This window comes from Melospiza melodia, chromosome 14 (assembly GCF_035770615.1).
Source record: "Melospiza melodia melodia isolate bMelMel2 chromosome 14, bMelMel2.pri, whole genome shotgun sequence".
NCBI lineage: Eukaryota > Metazoa > Chordata > Aves > Passeriformes > Passerellidae > Melospiza > Melospiza melodia.
The window spans coordinates 2,381,923-2,403,265 of NC_086207.1; the positions used below are offsets into that span (position 1 = coordinate 2,381,923).

Genomic DNA, 21,343 nt, shown 5'->3' on the forward strand with positions numbered 1-21,343 from the left:
TCCCCGCTCCCCTCTCCCCGCTCCCCTCGCCCCGCTCCCCTGGCCCCGCTCCTCTCTCCCCGCTCCCCTCTCCCCGCTCCCCGCTCCCCTCTCCCCGCTCCCCTCGCCCCGCTCCCCTCACCCCGCTCCCCTCGCCCCGCTCCCCTCTCCCCGCTCCCCTCTCCCCGCTCCCCGCTCCCCGCTCCCCGCTCCCCGCTCCCCTCTCCCCGCTCCCCTCGCCCCGCTCCCCTCGCCCCGCTCCCCTCTCCCCGCTCCCCGCTCCCCGCTCCCCTCTCCCCGCTCCCCTCGCCCCGCTCCCCTCGCCCCGCTCCCCTCTCCCCGCTCCCCTCTCCCCGCTCCCCTCGCCCCGCTCCCCTCGCCCCGCTCCCCTCTCCCCGCTCCCCTCGCCCCGCTCCCCTCGCCCCGCTCCCCGCTCCCCGCTCCCCTCTCCCCGCTCCCCTCGCCCCGCTCCCCTCTCCCCGCTCCCCTCGCCCCGCTCCCCTCTCCCCGCTCCCCTGGCCCCGCTCCCCTGGCCCCGCTCCCCTCTCCCCGCTCCCATCTCCCATCTCCCCGCTCCCCGCTCCCCTCACCCCGCTCCCCTCACCCCGCTCCCCTCTCCCCGCTCCCCTCGCCCCGCTCCCCTCGCCCCGCTCCCCTCTCCCCGCTCCCCGCTCCCCGCTCCCCTCTCCCCGCTCCCCTGGCCCCGCTCCCCTGGCCCCGCTCCCCTCTCCCCGCTCCCATCTCCCATCTCCCCGCTCCCCGCTCCCCTCACCCCGCTCCCCTCACCCCGCTCCCCTCACCCCGCTCCCCTCACCCCGCTCCCCTCTCCCCGCTCCCCTCGCCCCGCTCCCCTCACCCCGCTCCCCTCTCCCCGCTCCCCTCACCCCGCTCCCCTCACCCCGCTCCCCTCTCCCCGCTCCCCTCTCCCCGCTCCCCTCGCCCCGCTCCCCTCGCCCCGCTCCCCTGGCCCCGCTCCCCCCTGGGATCACGGCGCCTGCCGGGGGAAGCAGCCGCACCTGCTCGTCCGAGCCGCTGCTCCCCGAAGGCCGTGCTGGGCTCCTGCGCCTCTTCTTCCCCGAAAACCAGACACTGCAGAACGTGTCCGAGATGAGCATCAGCCACTGGAACGGCCTCGAACGACGGGGAAAGGAAGCGGGGCTGGGAAAGGGCTTCGGGAAACGCCCGCTGAGGTGTCAGCCGTGTGGCGTCCCTTGTGCCTTTGCTCCACTGCTGGCAGCAAGGCTCTGGCGGCGTGAGAGAGGTCATTTTTGGCATTTATTTGAATACTTGAGTACAAGGCATGGCAAGTAAAAGGACCACTAAATTTAAATTTTTTTTTCCCTCAACTGTGACAATTCAGGAGTTATGCCTGTCAAGTTGCTCTTGGGCCGAGCTGGTTGAACTGTTGAACTTTATTAATAGAGTGTTTTCAGTGTTTTCAGCTGGTTGAACTTCATTAATAGAGTGTTTTCAGTTTAAAATCAAAACGTTTGTAGGAATTTTTCTGTGTCAGCAAAGTTAGGAACCTCCCTGGTTTCCAGTGTGCTTGGCTCCATGGCTGCCTGCCTGGTGGGCTGCTGCAGAGCTGGGCCTCCAGCCTTTCTGGTTCTTGGAACTTTGACGGGCTGCTAGGAGAGATGCCTGGGACTTCAGGGAGCTAGAGAGGTGGGACTGGAATACCCACAGAATTTTGTTCAGCTTATTCTTGAGTGTTATGAGAATATCACAAGTGTGTAAGGGAAATATTATCTAATGTTTTCCATTAGGATGTAAATCTGTTCCTTGGAAAAAAAGTTCCTGTTCTTTGTGATCAAAAATGCCACTTCTTGTTCGAGTCTATTTCTACTCCCAAATGAGTTAAAGCAGCCAGCACCTGTTTGACTGCTAGACCATCTCTGTTGACACAATTGTTTTCTTAGGAATCACCTTTCAGCTGTTGATAAGGGTTTGAACAAAGGAGATGTCTGAAGGTAGTTAGAGCAGAATTTCTACCACTGCAAAGTCCATTACCTGGTGGGAAGATGAAGATTGAATTGAGAAAATTCATAGAGACTTGGTTGTAAAAACTTGAATACAGCTGGCTGTGAGAGCTGCTGTTCCAGAGTGAAATAATCAGTGCCCACTGTATGGGACCAGAACGAATTATTGCTCTTTCACCTGCTGGTGTTCTGTGAATTCAAAAACTGCTGTCATGTGTCCCAGAATAAAGACTGTGTATGTAATGTACTTTGTGTTGTTAAATATTTACCTCTATTTAATGATTTAATGTTAATTATTGTGCTAACCATATGAATTCTTTTTTAAAAAATCCATGGCTTAAGTTTCCATTAGAACTGTTAAGCTCATATTCTTTATAGAAAACTTGTTGCTAATCTTGAAATACTTCATTACAAAAAGTTACATTCTGAACGATGTCGCTTCTCGACCCAAACTGGTTCTTTTTGTCATCAAGCTCCTATTAATATCATTTCTAAAATTACAAAATTAGGATGGCTTGATGTGCTGAAAAATCAGCTCATCTTCAAAGACATTATTGCTGACGTTTAAAAAAAAAAGGTTTGGTGGTACAAAACATTGTTCATTTCTTCTATTCTTTTTAAGTTGGTTTTTTTTTTTTTTTTTTTGGACCTCTTCATTTATAGTTATTGGCATGTTATGTTCCTTGGTTTCATACTGGGGTGGGAAAAGTGTGAAGTGCATTTCTTGAAACAGATTGTGCCATGGGAAGGACCAGGGTGGTTTTGCTGCCTGTGTGGGGTTTGATGCCTCACAGAGTTCAGAGTGCTGCCATGGCTTTTGCTTGGTTTTCTTTTTCAGAGCGGTCCTTATAGTGTGGCTGTAAAATAGCAGCCCCTGTTATCAAGTCATTGTGTTCAATGCCTCCCTTTTTCTTCAGCTCCTGATCCATTTCTGATACATGTCTGTGTGAAGGTTAAGCCTTTCTCCCCTTCTGATAAGAGAAACAATGGGAAAATTCAGGCTATTTGGCAATTTACTTGCAGCATGATCCATGATGTGCACGTGTTAGTGATCCTGGTAACTCAGCAAGGAAGTGCAAAGTTAACAGGTTTTTTTTCCTTGCCAGTGAGGTTCTCATTTGCTTTTCAGTCTTACTTTGTTTGTAATACTGTTCAAGTTAATGTACTTTTTGAATTACTTTGGGAATGTCCAATAAAAGCTAAGTTGCAATAATCTGTTTATTAAAAATGAACTCAAATACACTTCTCCATGATTTTGCAGTTATTTTTATGAATGTACTGTAATTGGAGTTTGCATTTATTATTAAAATGATTGCACTGTGACTCTTCAGTGTGCAGCTCATTAAAAACAGTGATTTAAATACAAAATATAGTTTCATAAGACATATCTTTAGTTAAATTAAGAATTTCTGCAGAAAAGAAAATTAAACCATAGATCTAGTGAATTAAATTTTATATAAAAACTGAATAAATAATCCCTAAACAATACTAATATATGTCATAATTAGCATATGGTAGTTTCAAATACATATACATTAACATTCTGGATTGAGGTTCATCCAGTGTGAATTTGAGTGTGATTTAATATTGGGAAAGGAATTAGCAGCCAGGTCTGCAGTTTCTTTTTCCAGCTCCCTTCATAATTCAGCACACAGTGTTTCACACCTAGTGTAGGGAAGAGTGCATTTTCTTTTTTTGCATGTTTGTGTGATCTAAGGAACATTCTAGTGTTCATAGAATGTGAAATGTAAAGGCAGATAGGGCAGCAATGTAACTTTTGCCTGAGAGCTCCCCTAAATTATCTCTCTTTACGTGCTTTGGTGCAAGTGACTACAAAATAGAGGACAGGGATAAGTCAGGCCCCTTGGTAAATAGCCAGATTTTTCATTAGCTGAACTCTGGGTGATCTTCAGAGTTGTAAAAAGGAGTGTGATTGCAGCAAATAGCAGGAAAATATTGACATGTATGACTTGGTGTTTTGGACACCAGGGGAGCTGAGGCTGCAAACTGCAGCTGTGAAAGTACACAGAGATCTTCCCCAGATTAAATGGCAAGGCCTAATTGATTTTGAGGCAGCTGGTTTTAGTTGTTTCAACAAGGAACAGATTTAATTGTTCTATAAAAGCTTTGGCATAGCTGAATGAAGACAGTTAAATGTTGTTAATTAATTGCACAATTCTGCATTCTATCTGATTTTAAAACATTCCAAGGATCTTAAGCCCCAATGATGAAATTGTATGCTCACATGGAATATTGAACACCCCCTGCATTGCTTTTTAGACAGAAGTTCTCAATGATGGAATGTGTCATCCAGTTCAAACCAATGCTTTTTAAACTACCGTGGAAGGAAGAGAATGGATTTTTTGATAGGTAGTGTGTATTTTTGAGCGTGCCCCCTGATCTTTTTCATCTGTGCACAGCTTAATTTTTTCTAATGGAGCTTAATTTTTTCTAATGGTTTGAATTTCATGCAGCTTGCCTTTCAAGTGCTAGAATACTAAACCTCTGAGATCTCTGAGAAAAGTGTAGGAGTGAATTTCTAGACTCCAATTCCTTGGAGTCTGTTTTCAGATGGATTTTTGTTATCAGACAATTCTTAAAATTTATGATGAGAGGGTTTTTTCAGAGATAATTAGGAAATGTAAAGGTCTAGTTCCATTAATGTTGATAGAATTTGGCATGAAAGCCTTCTAAACATCTTAGGAAGTCTCAGCCTAACAATTCCTCTTCATTCTAGAAATGTTGGAAAATATTAAACGCAATTTGCTTCTAGTAATTCTGGAAAATGGTAACTACAAAGCCTGATGTTTAAGCAATCCTGTGTTTTTCCCCCATAGGGCATTGTGGACCATTGTGTAACAGGAACGGTTCTCTCAGAACTGACTCAGGAAATGGGTCTGGTGAGCGTCTTTTTTCCTTCTGCAAGGGATGCTGGTAAGGCCTTTCATGAGAAATATTTCTCAGCCACGAAGGGATTAAAACACCTTTCTTCTCTGACAAAAATACATATAGACACAGGAAACTCTTAGTGCAGGGACTCATCCAGTACTGCATGCATCAGTTCTCTCATCACAGGCACCAGAACCCGTACAGCAAAATGAACAACCAGTTGTATTTCTGCTCTTGAGTTTCTTTTGCCTACATCTTAACTTGAAGAAGTTCTCAGGCCTATCTATCCAGAAAGAGGAACAACCTTGAAGGGAAAAAATGAGGCAAGCCAGGAACCTGTTGAGGCCTGTATTTAGAGCTGGGCCATACTTTTCATTTCTGGTGTCCAATAATTAATCTGCCAAATATCCGTCGAGTTTTAGCAACGAAGAAACATTGTTTGTTCACCCCTACTTTTCTTGGGATGATTATTCACGACCTTCAGCAAAGCCTTGTAAAAGAGCTGCCTCATTTTGTGACACCTCTCTGAAGAACACAGCGGTGTTTGTGTGCTCTTTTGAACGAGGTGAGGCTTTTCATTATTGAACATAAATTGCTCACATAATTGCCCCTATTTTTTTCTGACTTGATGAATTCTGTGCTTAAATGGATTACAGGGCACCCAATTAAGCTCCAGTGGCCAAAAAAGGTTCAAAGACAAAAATTCCAGCCTTCTTTCTTCCATGTCTCTCTTGCTGTCTCTCCATCTCTCTGCCATCTCTCTGTCTTGCCATAAAGTTTGGAGTGTATAAATTCTGAGCTTGTCTTCTTTTTTTATGTTTTTCTTTATTTAATTGTATCTCAGTTTTGCTGGGCCCTACCATCTCAGTATTTGCTAAAATAATTATTTTATTGAACTAGGAGAAACCAAGAAGAAAGACAAATTCTTGTGGTAAGGCAGCACTGTCAAATCAGGCCAAGTTGTTTTTCTCCTTGAGCAGTTCCCTCATCCTCTCTGTAACATTTTGGGGTAATTAAGTCTGTAATCTCTCCAGAGCCTTGGCAGGAGGGGGTGAAGGGCTTTCATTTGTGTGTTCCACAAGTGTAAATTTTATTGCTTGTGAGTTCTGCTTGCTGTTTTCTGCAGTACTTCCTTTAATTATTGTGGGTGAAGAAGTGCAGAGGAGCTGCTGGTCAACAACTGGAAATTTAGCCTTATTTTTAGACTAGAGCTTGGAATAAAAAAGAAGGCTCTAGATTTAAAATTGTGCACACTAGAGTCTTCCTATTGCAGTGAGCTGGGGATTATTGTGAATGACCAATTTCTTGTAGCAAAAACTTTCTTAATCCTTGTGCATGTTTGATCATGTTCTTTTCCATCCAGTAGCTAACACGTGAAAAATGACATGCAACTTAGAAGTGGAGAAAAAGCTTTACATTTTCTCCTTTGTTTCTTGCCTTTCTAATCTACCCTGGGGCTCTGTGGTGTTAGCAATCTTCTGCTATTTTTTTATTAAAAGTGAAAGGTTTTAATATACAGGTTTACAGATGAAGTAGCTACTGACTTCTAATCCAGTGGCTGTACCAGACCTGACAAAAAGTGAGAATTAATTTTAAGAATTGCTAGGGAATTCAGATTTCAAAGAATAGATAGCAGAAGAACTCGTGAGGTTAAATAAAGGAATATTCCTTTTAAAAATTAATTAAATTTTCTTGGCTGACACAGACTGAAATTGATTCTTTGAACTGAATCTTGTTAATGTGGAAATATTTACCAGGGAAGGATTTAGGGCAGAAAAATCATTGGTTCAGATGTTTTAGGACAGACAGAAGTGGAGGGACTGACCCTGCATTATATGGTACATATGTAAATTTGTTTCTATGTACAAGAGCTTCAGTGCCCAGGGAACCCAAACTGCTCTTCTGCGCTTGCAGTTTGAGACCCCTGAAGTTTCTCAGACTTCTGTTTGTTTCAGTCTGGAAGGGATGCTCCAAGTAAAAAAACAAAAACAAAGCTCTTTTACAAATTCAACACAGCATAACACACACATCTGAGGAAATTTCAAATTACAAAGTAATTAGAAAAACATTATGTTGATGTTTATGTTTAATCATGGCCAATTAGCATAATTAGCATCTAAACCAGGAGAAATCTTGTCACGGGTGTTGGCGCCAGGCACACGACAAGAGTGCCCAGCGCACGCGCGGCCATGGATTCGGTGTTTGGCGCCCCCTTTAGAGGGGCTTTGAATTTCCCGCGCATATGCACGTGATTGGTTGGGGCCTTAGCTCCACCCAGCTCCCTGGCCAATGGGATGGGTGCATTGATGATGGTTCAAGGGGATTGGCTGGGATCTGCTGTTTGGGTTTGAATCCAGCCAATCATTGCCTTACCCGGGCGCACCTTCACCCGTTCCCTCACGAGCTGGGCTGAGCTGGGCCGGGCCGCTCGCGGTCCATTGGGGCCAATCCATCTGTGCTGCTCACAGACCAGCTGCTGCTCTCGCTAAATCCTAGAACAACCTGAAAGCTGGGCAAACAAAAATAGCTGATGGGTTCCCAAAGAGATTGGCTGTGGCAATATGCTTTCATTTCAGAATTCTTCCTGAAAATGTTTGTTTGTGTCATTAAGAGTTTTCCGGATGGTTTCTTTGATGGATGCTCAGTTACCCCAGTATTAAAATGAAGAAGTAGAACTGGCAATTCTGTGGTTCTTGGATCAGTGTGAGAGCCCAGCTTCAGCACAGCTCAAAGGTAAATACTTGTTGTAAACCACAACATTTGAACTCAAACAGTCTGCGCAGAAGTGAACCTGCCAATATATCTCACCCATAAAAGCTCTTGAGAGCTCAGCTGAGAGAAAATGACTGGATGGAGAGAGACGGAACCACTTATTGAGATGTTCATCTAATCAGGCTTCCTACCATGTATGCTTTGGAGTTTTGGCATGCAGGGAGTTAATATTTTCACAGCAAAGTTCATTAAACAATTTTAGGTTACTTTGCATTTCAATTTTTTATTTCAAACATTTAGCTGGGTTCTGCTATATTGTGTTATATTTCACAGCTGGGTACACAAGATTTATTCTTTTAATAGTTCTGTTCTTTTGACGGTTATTCATTTATGTGGTTTCCACTGTATTTCTCACATTACTTGACTTTTCTGCATTTTAAATACGGAAAAGGAAAAGTAAGATGCATTTTTGAAGAAGCAGCAGTTAATTCACCTTAACTGTAGGGGACAGTCATAATGTAGATGTTATAAAGAGAATGTCAGTAAGATGAGATGAATTGATCTTGAGAAAGAATTCTGTTGGAGCCTCAAGCAAATCTTTAGCAAGAATTGTGACAGTGACTGAAGTTTGGCTTCACTTGTGTAGCATGCCTTCCTTGCTTTCTGGAGGACAGTACCAATCTCCAGAATATTTTTACCTCTTCAGGTTTGAAATGTACTTCAACTTTCTCACTATTAAAAGGAAAGTTATGCACTGTACTGAATTACTTTTCCATTAAAGCAATGTGTTCCTTTCAGTTGTCAAAGCTGACTTGTTCTTTTAAAATCTGGTGGACTTCTCCAATGCTAAGGGACAGGAAGTGCCCCGTAAAAGTGCACTGGTGCTCCAGGTATTTTCATGAGCAAAATTCCTACTAATTAGACTCCAAAGGCAGTGTGGCTCTACAGTAGTTGTCGTTCTGATCTGTAATTTCTCTTTATTATAATAATATTATTTTTATTTTTATTCGTTTGTTCCAAAATTATTTTATTATACCATTATAATTACTCTTTTCACTTTATCTGATGTTGAGGATTTCTTTTTCCCCTGTTATCCCGCCTGATGGGGGTGTAACTGCCTGGAGAGGCCCCATCACTGTAAAGTGTGTCTGAGGGGTTGGGTAGGAGATTGTACCCCAAGCTTTTCATATCCATCCTTAGTGAGAGCTGGAGGGAGCATTTGTGTGTGTATGGAGCAGCAGACAGAAATGGGCAGTGCATTATTTGTGTTTAAGCACCTGGAGCTCTGTTATCAGTAGGAAAAATGTCCAGGCTGACCCTTTGCCAGCTCAGCAGTGTGCTGTGGGTGACCACAAGCCTGGCTGTGCCACTGCACTGTATAGGGAGGGTGAAATGGTTAATTACTGAGGAAATGCTGCCTTATGTTTCCAGCTGATTTATTGGAGAGCACTTGGAACAGAAAGAAATAACCTGTACTACAAGGATGTGGTGAAACACTGTAGGGTGAATTTCGGAAAACGGTTTTGTGTTGATTCATTGTCTCTGTTTTTCCTCCACCCCATCAGTGGACATGAGTCAAACTGGTGGTAAATCTATTTCATACACTGCTTTTGCCCCTGACATGTGCTCCTATGGAACCAGGCTGGGACAGGAGGAGTTCTTCAAGGCTCTCCTGGTATGTAACCATTCAAAGGATGTTCCCGAATTCCAGCTCCACTCTTGACCCCTAGAGTTCATTGCAAATGCACTTTCAAAGTGATTTTTTTTCAATAGTTTGATTACATTATTTACCAGTATCCTTTAGTTTGCAGTCAAATTTTTTGTTGTGTTCTAGCAGGCCTAGAGCAGGTACAGGAGCCCCTCATGTGCATGGGCAGATTCCCATGGTCTGGAGCGCAGTATTTGCCAGCTCATCTCACAATGCTGTGTGAAGGCATCTGAGCTCCCTGTTTTGGTGCTTTTGTACACATTTTCAATGATGTGGGCTGAGCTCTGTGTGTGTGTGCAGCTCAGAGGCAGCAGAAGGCAGCACTGGGTGCTGCTGTAGCAGCTCAGAGAGCAGCAGATGGCACGCTGCCCCCACGCTGTGAATCCTCACATACGGGTCCTGCTGGCAGCTCTCTGCAAACTGCAAGAAACTTGGAAGCAGGAAAGTCAGACATACATCAAATGACTAAGTTAATACAGATTTATATAAATGTTTCAGGATTGCTTGGATAGTTCTATTTACAGAATGGATAATGGAAATTTTGCATGCTTCTAGTCATGTTGTAATGATTTTTTTTGCTCATATGCTTTCATACTGACAAAGAGAAAATGGTTAGACAACGGTGAAGAGTCTGATGTAAGTGTAGAACAAGTCTTCTATATAAATATATAAATTTTGTTCAATAATTAACTCATATTTTTAAGCATGTGCATGTAATAAAAGCAAACTCATTATAGGAAAAGAGAAGTGGCTAGGTAAATGAATGCATTCTTATTAACCAGCCCACTGGGGCTTACTGTCTGAGGAAGGAGAGCAAAACCTCAGAGATTTCTTCCATGATGCTGTAATACACTTTTAGTGCCATAACCATTCCAGTACAAAAATGATGCATCAAGATTGACTGGCTGTGGAACAGACAGATTTTGAATGAGTATATACATAATAAATTTCTGCTGAATACTGGACTGGACTCTCTGGTAACTGTGCAGGACTGTTGGTACTGGTTTATCAATTGTCTATCAGTACATATTTTGTTTTAATGCTGGCATGACTTAGTTTTCATAGTGTCACTGTTTTGTGGTGTATTGCTGGTTTGGATGCTGGCAGGGTAGGAGGAAGAAAGTTGTCTGGAAAAGTTGTCAGAGCTGCTAAGCAGACACTTGCCCTCAGAGGGGGAAAAAGCCAAAGGAGGGGTTTGTAGCCTTGCCTGGAGCAGTTCAGTGTGCAGCTATTCCCGGTTCTCCCGGGACAGGCTGGATCAGCAGCCTGCAGGATGGGCAGGCGTTGGCTGTGACTGCCCCTAAATGGCCATAAGATATTGCCAGGGGTCAATAAAACCGGTAAGTCTTGCCGATTAATGCATCAAAGGAAATGCCACTGAGCGAAGGTAGTAGTTACTGAAATTTCTTCAGTTCACTGAGAATTATGAACTTGAAACAAGTTTAAGGTGCGTTCATACTCGGGAGTTCTGACTTTTGTAACAGTTCCGTTTCCACATAGACACTGTCACAGTGATTGTAAAAAAGAGATTGCTTTGGTTGAAGATTTTTCTCATGAGATTGCATTGGGAGTTATTCTGGAAGTGAAAAATAGTTCTAGTTCTTGGACATTATAGGCATAGAGGCAGGAAGTTCTTTCTATCGTTAGTTCAATTGCATTGTACTTTTCTGGGGGAATGCTTGTGCTCGTTTAACATTTTGTGATTGAAACCAGAATCATTTAGGGGACAGTGCAGGAGGAAGGGGCACATAGCAGGTGGCTGTGTGCCGGGTGCAGGCGGGGCGGGCTCGGTGCCGGTGCCCGGTGCCGGTGCTCGGTGCCGCCGCTCTTCCGGTGCCCGGTGCTGGCGGGGCGGGCTCGGTTCCGGTGCCCGGTGCTGGCGGGGCGGGCTCGGTTCCGGTGCCCGGTGCCGCTGCTGTTCCGATGCCCGGGGCGGGCTCGGTTCCGGCGCCCGGTGCAGGCGGGGCGGGCTCGGTGCCGGTGCCCGGTTCCGCTGCCCGGTGCCGCCGCTGTTCCGGTGCCCGGTGCCGGCGGGGCGGGCTCGGTTCCGGTACCCGGTTCCGCTGCCCGGTGCCGCTGCTGTTCCGATGCCCGGGGCGGGCTCGGTTCCGGTGCCCGGTGCCCGGTTCCGGTGCCGGCGGGGCGGGCTCGGTTCCGGTGCCCGGGGCCCGGTTCCGCTGCCCGGTGCCGCTGCTGTTCCGATGCCCGGGGCGGGCTCGGTTCCGGTGCCCGGTGCCCGGTTCCGGTGCCCGGTGCCGGCGGGGCGGGCTCGGTTCCGGTGCCCGGGGCCCGGTTCCGGTGCTCGGTGCCGCCGCTGTTGCGGTGCCCGGCGCGGGCCCAGCCCAGCGCGCGGCGCTGTTGCACCGGAGTTGAGCGGGAAATGTCGCCGTGGTCTCCTCAGGTAGCTGCTGTGCCGGCCGGTGCTCGTTTGGCCCGCTCATTCTGTTATTAACGTGCACTTGGGCGAGCTCTTTACCGTGAGCGATTGCCGGTTCCCTGCTCGGTAGCCCTGAACGGGCTCAGACAAGTCCTGGAGGGGTTAATCCGTGCCGGGTACTGCAGCTTGAGGGAACCCTCTGGAAGTGAAGATCCCTGGCCACGGGGTGTTCCAGCAAGCCGCGTTTTTATTTTGCCCCATCTTTAAATAGCAGTGATGGGGACCCAAGGTGGGAGAGCAGAGGGAAAATTCTTTGCAGTGAAAATTCTGGGGAGCGGCCTCATGTACCCGTGCAGAGATAAAGCCACCGCCTGTCGGTCCCACAGGCTGGGAACCTGGGCTTTTACACTTGGCAGATCTGCACTATCATGTCTCAGGGGTTTAGAATTTAGACTACAGTGCGTTTAGGGGGGAGGGAAAAAAAACCAGCTTTCTTGCTGGATTGTGTTTGCAGCAGCTGAAAGCCAGACGTGTATAGCCAGGTGTCACCTGAGCACTGAACACAGGCTTGTCCTCTCACCTGGAAGGGGCATTCTCCTGGCTTGTTATTTTGAGATTTCTTCAGTATGTGTATATCTGTTTGATTACAGTGCCTGCAGACACAAAGCATGACGTAGCAAAAAAGAGAAATACAGTTATTGTGCAGCATGTGACCCCTGTGCAGTGCGAGGGCAGAGATCTGCAGCAGTGCCACTGCCTTCAGCGGGATCCTTGCGAGTGGAGGAGCTGAGCTGAGAATGGCTGAGCAAAAGCTCTGCGCCCTGGCATCTCCATGATTAATGATATCTTAACCCTTATGAATGATTATCCTTTCCTGGCTGTAAAATACATACACTGTTTTATTTCATTACCACGAGGTGAAGATCCAACACTGACAGGTGCTGGGAATTAGCAGGCAGTTTTGAAATTGTTCTGTGCACTAGAAATTAGATCTCATTTTAATTCAGCTTTTCCAAAATAGTAAATGAGGTTAATGCCATACATATTCAGCTGATATGGATGAAGAAATTGATATAAAGTAGATCAACATAGCTACAGGGCTACTTTAATTTATACGTAAAGAGGCAGTGATAAATGAAAGTAATGTAGTAGTGGTCACTAAACTCCTCAGCCATCAGGGATTCAATAGTGTTAGCTGCTCATTAAAGACATGGTTGGGGTTACCTCAAATAGAAATTTGGTAAGAAATAGCCAACTAACCCTTAATTATCAAAACATAGAAAATACTAATTATGCCTTAATTAGCTTTTCTTTTAATGTACTGAAATTGTTACTTTTTGTGTAGCACAAATGGATAGTTATATCAACAATAAATAGGTTGTTTTAATAACTTTCTTTTACCTCTGGGAAAACCACACTCCAATTTTAATATGCAATAATGCTTCTCTCTAGCCTGTAGGAGATGAAAATTATTAAGTAGCTCTATTTTTTGAAGATCTTACAGCAGCTTTGGGAAGAATTATTTCACTATGCATCAATTATTTTTAATTGAACTGAATATATTTCAGATTGCATGAAATGCCTCTCATTTAAGTTTAACATTTAGAGTTTGTTAAGGAAATATTACAGTGAGAATTGGATACAACTTATTTCCGTGGCATTTTCTAGGAAGAATAAAAAACGGTTGTTTCAGAAGAAAAATATTGTCACTGGTATTTTTCCCTTCACTGGGCCAAATCTCATTTTTGCTCTGTTTCGTAGCTCCCACACTGCTCTCATCCAATCTCTCTGCAGTTTACATAGGAAAAGAAAGTCGGGATTGGCTTTGGTGGGTCCAGGATCCTCTGGTGCTGGTAGAAAGCTGCAGCAGCTGTTGCACAATTCCCCTCCCCGTGAGGCACCCAGAGCTTTCCCCGTGGGTGTGAGCAGGAGGAGCAGCCCAGCACAGCTCCCTGTGGTGCATCAGACACGGCAGGTTTGTGCTTTTCCAGCTGCAGGATGGCAGGGAAGCACTGAGTAGTGCCCACCATGTAAAATCCACATTCACTTAACAGCCCTTACTGAATTAAATGGAAGGTAAGTGTTAGTACAGAAGTCAAAATAAGTAGTTCTCAGTAACAAAACCTTGCCAAACTTTAAATCACAATGTCTGCCCTTTAACTGCTTTTGGAAATTTCTTTATTGAATTTCTCCATTACCTGGAAATTCTGTACCGCAAACACACTGTCAGGACATAGAGACAAAAACTCAAAACTCTGTGGAATCGTAAACACCGAGTTCCTCATTAGGTTGAGTGGTAAAGTGTTCTTCTCTTTACATGTCCTCAATTCCATCATTTTTACGTGGTTGTTTATCTGTGAGTTGATGCTTTTCTTCACGCACTGTACAGCACATTCCTTTCTGCCTTTGCTTGGGGAATTTTTATTCTGCTTTCTCTTTTCTCCGATTTCACATGATATAGTCCTGCCTTCCTCCTTCTGCTACAATGTCATTGTAAGTCCTTAAGTCCTTAAAACCCCCTTTTCTTTTTTCCCCCTGAATTGCAGTGTATTTGCTGTTCTGTCACTTACACCTTTGTCTCTCTCACTCATTACCTTTGGACTCCTTGCTCATGACAACCAAACCTGCATGAATCATTATAGAGATATCCATTACTCACATGTTTGCAATTAAAGCACTGGTTTAAGTGCCACACTGTTTTATTTTAGAATTTTGTAACACGAATCAGGCAATACTAACAATAAATAATAAGCACAGTTCAGTTCTTCACTTGACTGTTGCTGAGCTTTATTTTGTAGCTGCTAATAAAGGCACATTTTCATGTTCAGGGATTGCAATTATCACTGAAATGTGTATGTCCATTAACTGCAACATTAGGCTGAGGGTATAATTACTGTCTAGAGCCAATGTGTGAAGTTACATCTATGATGCTATTAAGCTATAAGCAATATTTGTAAACTAATATTTAAACATCTCAGAATTGATTCCATCACTTGCCAATTTAAAATCTAATCCTACTTCCACTCGAAATCATTGATGATTTAAGTGTTTGGCAAATAAATAATTGAGTTATTCGGATGTGAGTATAATTTGTGATGTGAGAGAGAATACTGTTTTTCTAATAGCAAGTGCCCAGAATGAGTGAGCTGGTGGCAGGAGGAGAGAGAAGCTGTGGTGACAACAAAATGCTGATAAAGTAGTGGTACAGTGTGTCACAAAATGCTGCAAACAGGATGAATTTTTCTCAGAGTTACATTTCAGACAATTTAGTACAGCAATTTAACAACATAAAAACCTGCTGCATGCTTAAAGGACAAGAAGGAAAAGACTTTTCTAATAATATCCCAAATGTGTTTTGACGAGGAATGAGGTTGAGTTTGTGCATTGATTTGCTTTAGGAAAAATTCTAGTGTTTCTGCTGACAGAACATGAAACTGCCTGTGAAATTAGGTGGATAGTTCATTTGCAAAACTGGTCTAAGTCGCCTGTCAGTAATTCCACACATGGAGATGTTTGCATCTGTAATGAAGCAACCTTTTGATACATTTTGTTTTTGTATGCAAAATATGCATAGTAGTAATTGCCTTTTAAGTGCTTGTGTAAATTAATATTCTGTTGTATTTCCTTGGCATGTGAGTGATAGCCACCCCTTTGGTTAATTTGGTTACCTGTCTCAGTAATGGATAGTTAGGGAATGCTGTTTGGCAGTAAATGTTAAGAGAATCAGTCTTTCAGCATTTTACATCTTATTCTGAATGCAAGTGTGTTTCGGATTTTTCTAGGAGAGAAGAACTTTTGCATTGCTAAATGATTTTTTTTTCTGATACAGATATAGCCAATAGGTCCCTAATAGAATTCCTCTTTCTGCTTTCTAACAGTTGTTTTGGATTCAGCTTTCATGTGTGTCTGTTTTGTGGCTTTCCAGCCTCTGCTTTGTTTTTGATGGCCAGACGTGGTTGTTCTGACACTGTTTGCTGCCCACATCACTAAATATGACTTTGTATTTATTAGATTGTTGGTAATTTTTATGTTGATTATGCTCTTTGTTTCAAAATTCACATATTTCACCTCAAGCAGATTCTCTTCTCTGAGTAACCTCGAACTGCTGGACCTTTTCACTTGGGCTGCATTTCCCAAAACCAGCTTAGCAAGAAGGAATAAGTAGCAAATAGGGCATCTTGGGGAAAAAAACAACCCCAGCAACCCAGGCTAACTTGACTTACTCATCTAAAATATATTGGTTTCATTGCTGTACATTGGCCTTGTATCTTCATTATTTAAGGAGCTTAATGAATTAATTTAACAGACCTTGCAGTAAGTAAATTAACTATCAGAGTTCAGAGCAGAGTGAATAATTTTTTAATATTAGACTACAGCAATTTTTATGATTCAAGTTAATTATTAAATTGCTTATTGCATATTTGTGTAATTCAAAGAGAAAAATTATGCAAAGAACAATCCAGTAAGATCCCAGGAGGTTAGAAAATTCTTGTTGATACTGGGTGAGTTATTCACCATTCTGTTTGGGTTCTGGGTTTGTGGTGTGCACTGCCCAGCACTGCTGAAAGGGGGGTTGTATGATTTTACCTGATCAGTTGTTAACCTCTCCTGCAGAATTACTCATGAATTGAATTTAGTTACCAGCAATTGGTGTAGTACAAAAACAGTCCTCTGGATGATCTTCTGGATTTTCCTTTAGAACAATGTTGTCAGTTTAGATTTATAAAGGGGAATATGTATTTGTCTGGCAGCGTTCCTAAACAGGAATTGTTCCACGGCACTAACTTTGGTTCATTTATTTTTATTTTTTTTTTCCCTGAGAAAATAATTGCTACTCAAGTAGCAATCTTCCCAGGTAGCTTCATGCACTGATGATTTCTATTCTTACATGTGAAACAAAGGTGAAATTGAATAGATAAAGTGCAGACTTCCACCCTTTGTGACCTCAAGGTCAGTTGGTTTTGACCTTACAAAAAAGTGAGTGTTAAACACAGCATGGGAACTGTCCATCACTTGGGGCTTTTTGTTATAGTTCTAAGTACTGGGCTAATCCAGAATTGCAAAGAACATGCTGTTCTTCCTTTTAGCTTTTACTCTCATATCACTACTCCTGTTTTTTTTAGTTAAATAAGATTGGACAGTTTGTATTCCTATTATGGTCTATTAATTGGTTTTTTCATGCTTTTTAGAGTTATTTACAAGTAACTGTGTGGAAAGAGCAGTGCTGGCCTGATCAAGGGTTCATGGAGCTGCATGTGCAGAAACTTTTGTGTCTTTGTGAAGGTGTTGTCACCTGGCCAGCAATGCATCACGGTGGAGCTGAGCTCCTCAGGAGCCTTTTCTTCAGAGCAGCAGTCATGTCCAATATGTAGAATGAGAAAACTTTTAAGGTTTGAGATAGAAATGAGGCCTCAGCTATTTCCTCTGTTTCCTTTGATCTGGAAACCTTCTAGATGCACAAAGTCGTCAGATTTCTCAATCAAATTAATTTTTTTTTAATTTGGACTACCCTTGGCTTCACATGACTTATGTACACAGGTTCTGGGAGTGCCAGATGGAGAAAACATCCACATCACTGTAAAATGCTTCATGGTGAATAAAGAGAAAAGACTCCTCTAAGGCAGGTGAGATGTCACACCTACTTCCTTCCTTTTCCACCTGTGTGACAGTAACTGTACCAGGAGAGGTCTGTACAGAAATCTCTGCAGAAACTGCATTTGCTCAGTCAAGGACAGAGCTTCCAGCAAGCACTTCTGTTTCTGTTTGGGTGGCAGTTCATGGCTCATCCGAACATCTGCACTCTGGTAATTTTTTTTTTCCTTTTCTACTAAATATTTGAACCATTTGTCCTTTTCATCCCCTTTTATAGTACCATTAGGAACAGCTGTAAAGTGTTTTCAAATGCCAAGTTTAACTGGGAAAATACTTTTAAAAAATACAAAGGCTACTTTTGCTTATGTCATTGACTCTGGTGTTGAAAAGCCAAAGTACAAACAGGTATGGTGTTAGAGGGTACCCGATGGTGTTTGTTCTCCAGGAAAAGGAAAATGAACCCATTGCCTCTCTATTGTTTCTCTTTTTTTTTTGTGTTGCATGAGAAATTAGCATCTTTCTGCGAGATCATGTGGCAAACCAACCTACCTTGGGTCATTCTTCTCCTCAGGGAATATTTGGCTTGTCATCTGCAGTTCTGGGAGCGCTCATAAAGGCCCAGGTGAGAGGTCAGTGCTGTTGAGAGCTTTCCATCCAGGTGAGGTGAGCCATGAGAGATGAGCAGCTTCCCTTTAGGAATCCACAGTAGGGCTGGTACAGATATTTTGAGGAAGCCTGAATCTTCAGAAGCTTTCAAGCTGTTGACATTAGTTTAGTTTTTCAAGACCAAACTGCACAGGCTAGAAGGTCTTCACGGTGTTAGAGACTGGTTCTAACTGCACAGGCTTTGCAGCTGCCTTCAGTTTGTACAGCCCCCTGCAGAAGTTTTTTCAGAGTGTCAGGACACTGAATTTAGTGCAGTACCAAGACTGCTTTGTAAAGCTGTCAGCACCCTTGGAAGCTCAGGTGATCTTCTGAACTACTGGGATTTTAAGGAAATTCATACTTCACAAAGTAAATCTAATGATTAGTATTTATTAGTAATTGTGGTGATCTTTTAAAAACTAGTTTTAATTGTACGTGCTGTGAATTTGTTTATTTGTTTCCTTTGGAAATAAATCCATCAGTCGCAGCTGTGGGAAGCATGGGCTGTGAGAGGCACAGGGTCGGCAGAGGGAGCACAAGGGAGCGAGCAGGACTGAGCTGTGTGCCATGGACAGCGCGGGAGTGCTTCTGCTGAGCATGCACTGAATCATCAAATACCTCTTTGTTTGCTATTGTGTAAAGATTTATCACAGGAACACTTCCAGGCTGCCACCATGAATGTTTAGATGGTGAATGATATGAGGTTAATTCTAGAGGTGCATAAACCTGTCGAGTGAGACTGATCTGTGATGTGGGGAGGTGTTTCTGTCGCCAATCCTGGATTACTTTTTGCAGTTCAACTTTGTTTTAGTTTGCCTTTTGCTTTCCTGCTGTGCCAGTGAGCGAATACTTGTGCAGATATATCCCTCCTGCTCACCCTGGAGGGCCAGGAGAGGGGAAGCAGGTGGGGGCAGGCTGCTTGCGCTGCAGTTTCCACACACATGTTGGTGGCATTGAGCTTCCTGCTTGCCTTGACACTCCTTTGGTGCAAAACAAGGGAGAAGATATTTTTCAGAAATACATGTTTTATTTTTTAGCATGCTTGACCTTAATAGTTATGACAAATTTTTAAAATATGTGCATTTGAGACAGCATTAATAATTCACGTATGTTTCATTAAGAGAAAGAACAAACTGTCTATAGGGCCATTAAATTCTTACTTGGCTAAGATCATCAAAATTTAGATGACCTAAAATGGTACCTTGTTGGGGTCATAATATGCCGCTTGAAAAAAAATACCCTGTGATTTAGTTTTGATTCTGACAATACTCAAAAGGATTTGTTATGTCTTAGAGACCTCTCTGCAAACTACTAATGGGATGAACACAATATATCACTTTTATAATAGTGAGCTATTAAAGGCAAACATAAAGCAGTCTGAAGCCCATAAGTGCTGCCAACAGCTCCTGCTTTAATGAATTCCCTTTTAGATGTCCATTAAATGCTCATGGCAAATGTACTCATAATGGAAATGGCAAATCTAAATGGGTAGATATGAATAATCCATGGAGTTTAAATTCTGTTTATGATCATCTTCACATTTAGTTTTCAAGACAACGCAGTTTAGTTTTCATTACAGTTTGGAATAAAGAGGACAGGGAGTAATTGATTGCTTCAAGCAGATTAAAATCAATGGGTTGCTTTTCAAAGAACCCGTTGAATGCAGTAATTTCAACTTTAAACATTGATTTAGGGAACTCAACACAAAATGTTTTGTGCTGTGTGAACTTTTATGTGGAAAGACTAATACTAATTTTATTTCCATATATCTGTATATAGAAATATATAGAGGTTGTTATCAGTATGTGCATGAGTAAACAGTGATCTATAGTAAGTTATTTTGGTATTATTGCACTCATATAATGAATCAATGAGATTCCCGTCATCATTGGGATACTGTTTGTAAACCATTAGCACACAGAAATTACAGCCCATCATACATCATTACTGTGATTGAGGCTTTATTACCATATTCTCAAATTGCTTGCTTGCTATAAAACTAAATAGACACCAGACAACTATAGGTAGACGATAGACTGTGCATTATTGGGCTGGAGTAATGAAGGATTATTGTAGCATAATGGGGCACAACTTATGAGGAAAATAAACTTGGCAGCAAAGGAAAGCTTGAGTGTTTTTAATGTTTGTTGTTACTGCTTTAAAGGTCAAATATATTTGTTATGATCGAGTTAGTGTTTCCTTATTTCATGAATCATGCACTTTTTGCGTTCCACCTAGGCTTTATGTTTAAGCATTTAAAGCACAGGAACTGCACTGCACCTTTCAGCTCCAGAGGTGGATCTACAGCTCTGGGGAGTGGGGTGGTTGTCGAGGTGCTGGGATGGGGGAGAGCACAGCCAGAGCTCTGCACACGTTGGTTTTGTATGGGACAGAGACAGGGAAGGAGAACTGCATCAACAGACATCAGCTCTTAAATGTAATATAAGTTCTCCAAACACACAGAGGCAAAGTATCCATTAGGAATTTTGGGAGCTACAGTGAAAGGATTTATGATAACTTTGTTATAAAAGATGAGAGGACATACTGGATTTTGACTTGGGGAATTTTGCAATCTCTTGTGAGAGGGCCAGGGACTTTACAGTACAACACCAGTATGCACAGGATATATTCAAGGTGTTACTTTCGCCAGCTACAGAAAAAAATGTATTTTAGAAAATTGAACTTAGGACTTCTGACCATGAGACATGTAAAGAGGGGAGCATCTCTTCATACTCTTGTGAGATTTCAGAGATGGGCTCTGAAAGAGAAAAAGACATAACGGTCTGTTATGGTGACAAAGAGGTTTCAATATCCTTCATCCTTTTTACTTGCCTCCTCAAAAGGATGCAAACCTTCACACCCTTCTGAATTTGTGCTCTATGCCATTTTTCATCAATACTTGATTCTTCTCTAGTAGAGTTTTTAGAATATTACAGCAAAATGTGGTAAGCTCCATATTTTAGTAAGGTAGGAATATGTTGTTTCTGCCAATTATGTTTAGGTGAATTTTTGCATGAGCAAGGGTTGCAAACCTGTGGATGCTGAGGTGTTGGGAGAGCAGACACCTCAGTGCTTGGCTGCCTACTGGCAGAGATTGCTGAAAAAGGTAACAGACCGTATTAAGACTTCTGTAAGTTGTTTAAAAAATTCTGTAAGTTGATGTACTACTATTTACCTGACAATTTCAGTTTTAATAATAATGATATTCCATATTTTTTTTGCATGAAAGCTTCTGGAGTTCTTAATGGGGTCTAGAGAAACCATTGGGGTAGAGTACTCAACTACTGAGAGGCAATAAGCAACTTGATGTGCATTCACTTTTGCCAGGGGTTTTGGAAACGCATGCTTATTAATAAAGTACATTTGACCTTTCTTTGGCTTCCATTTGGCATGAATTCACATTTCATTTCAGTTCTGAAAGTAGAGGCAATGTCTGTAAACCACAACACATCATTATGCACC

General features: G+C 42.9%; 1 long non-coding RNA gene across 5 annotated transcripts in view; it reads left to right on the forward strand.

The window, feature by feature from the left end:
* The window catches only part of LOC134424592 (uncharacterized), a 114,090-nt gene that overhangs the window by 416 nt on the left and 92,331 nt on the right, over positions 1 to 21,343 (forward strand). For all 5 annotated transcript variants that reach the window (XR_010029459.1, XR_010029462.1, XR_010029461.1 and 2 more), the window contains exon 2: positions 4,796 to 4,892. This is a non-coding gene — a long non-coding RNA (uncharacterized LOC134424592). The remainder of the gene's footprint in view (positions 1 to 4,795; positions 4,893 to 21,343) is intronic.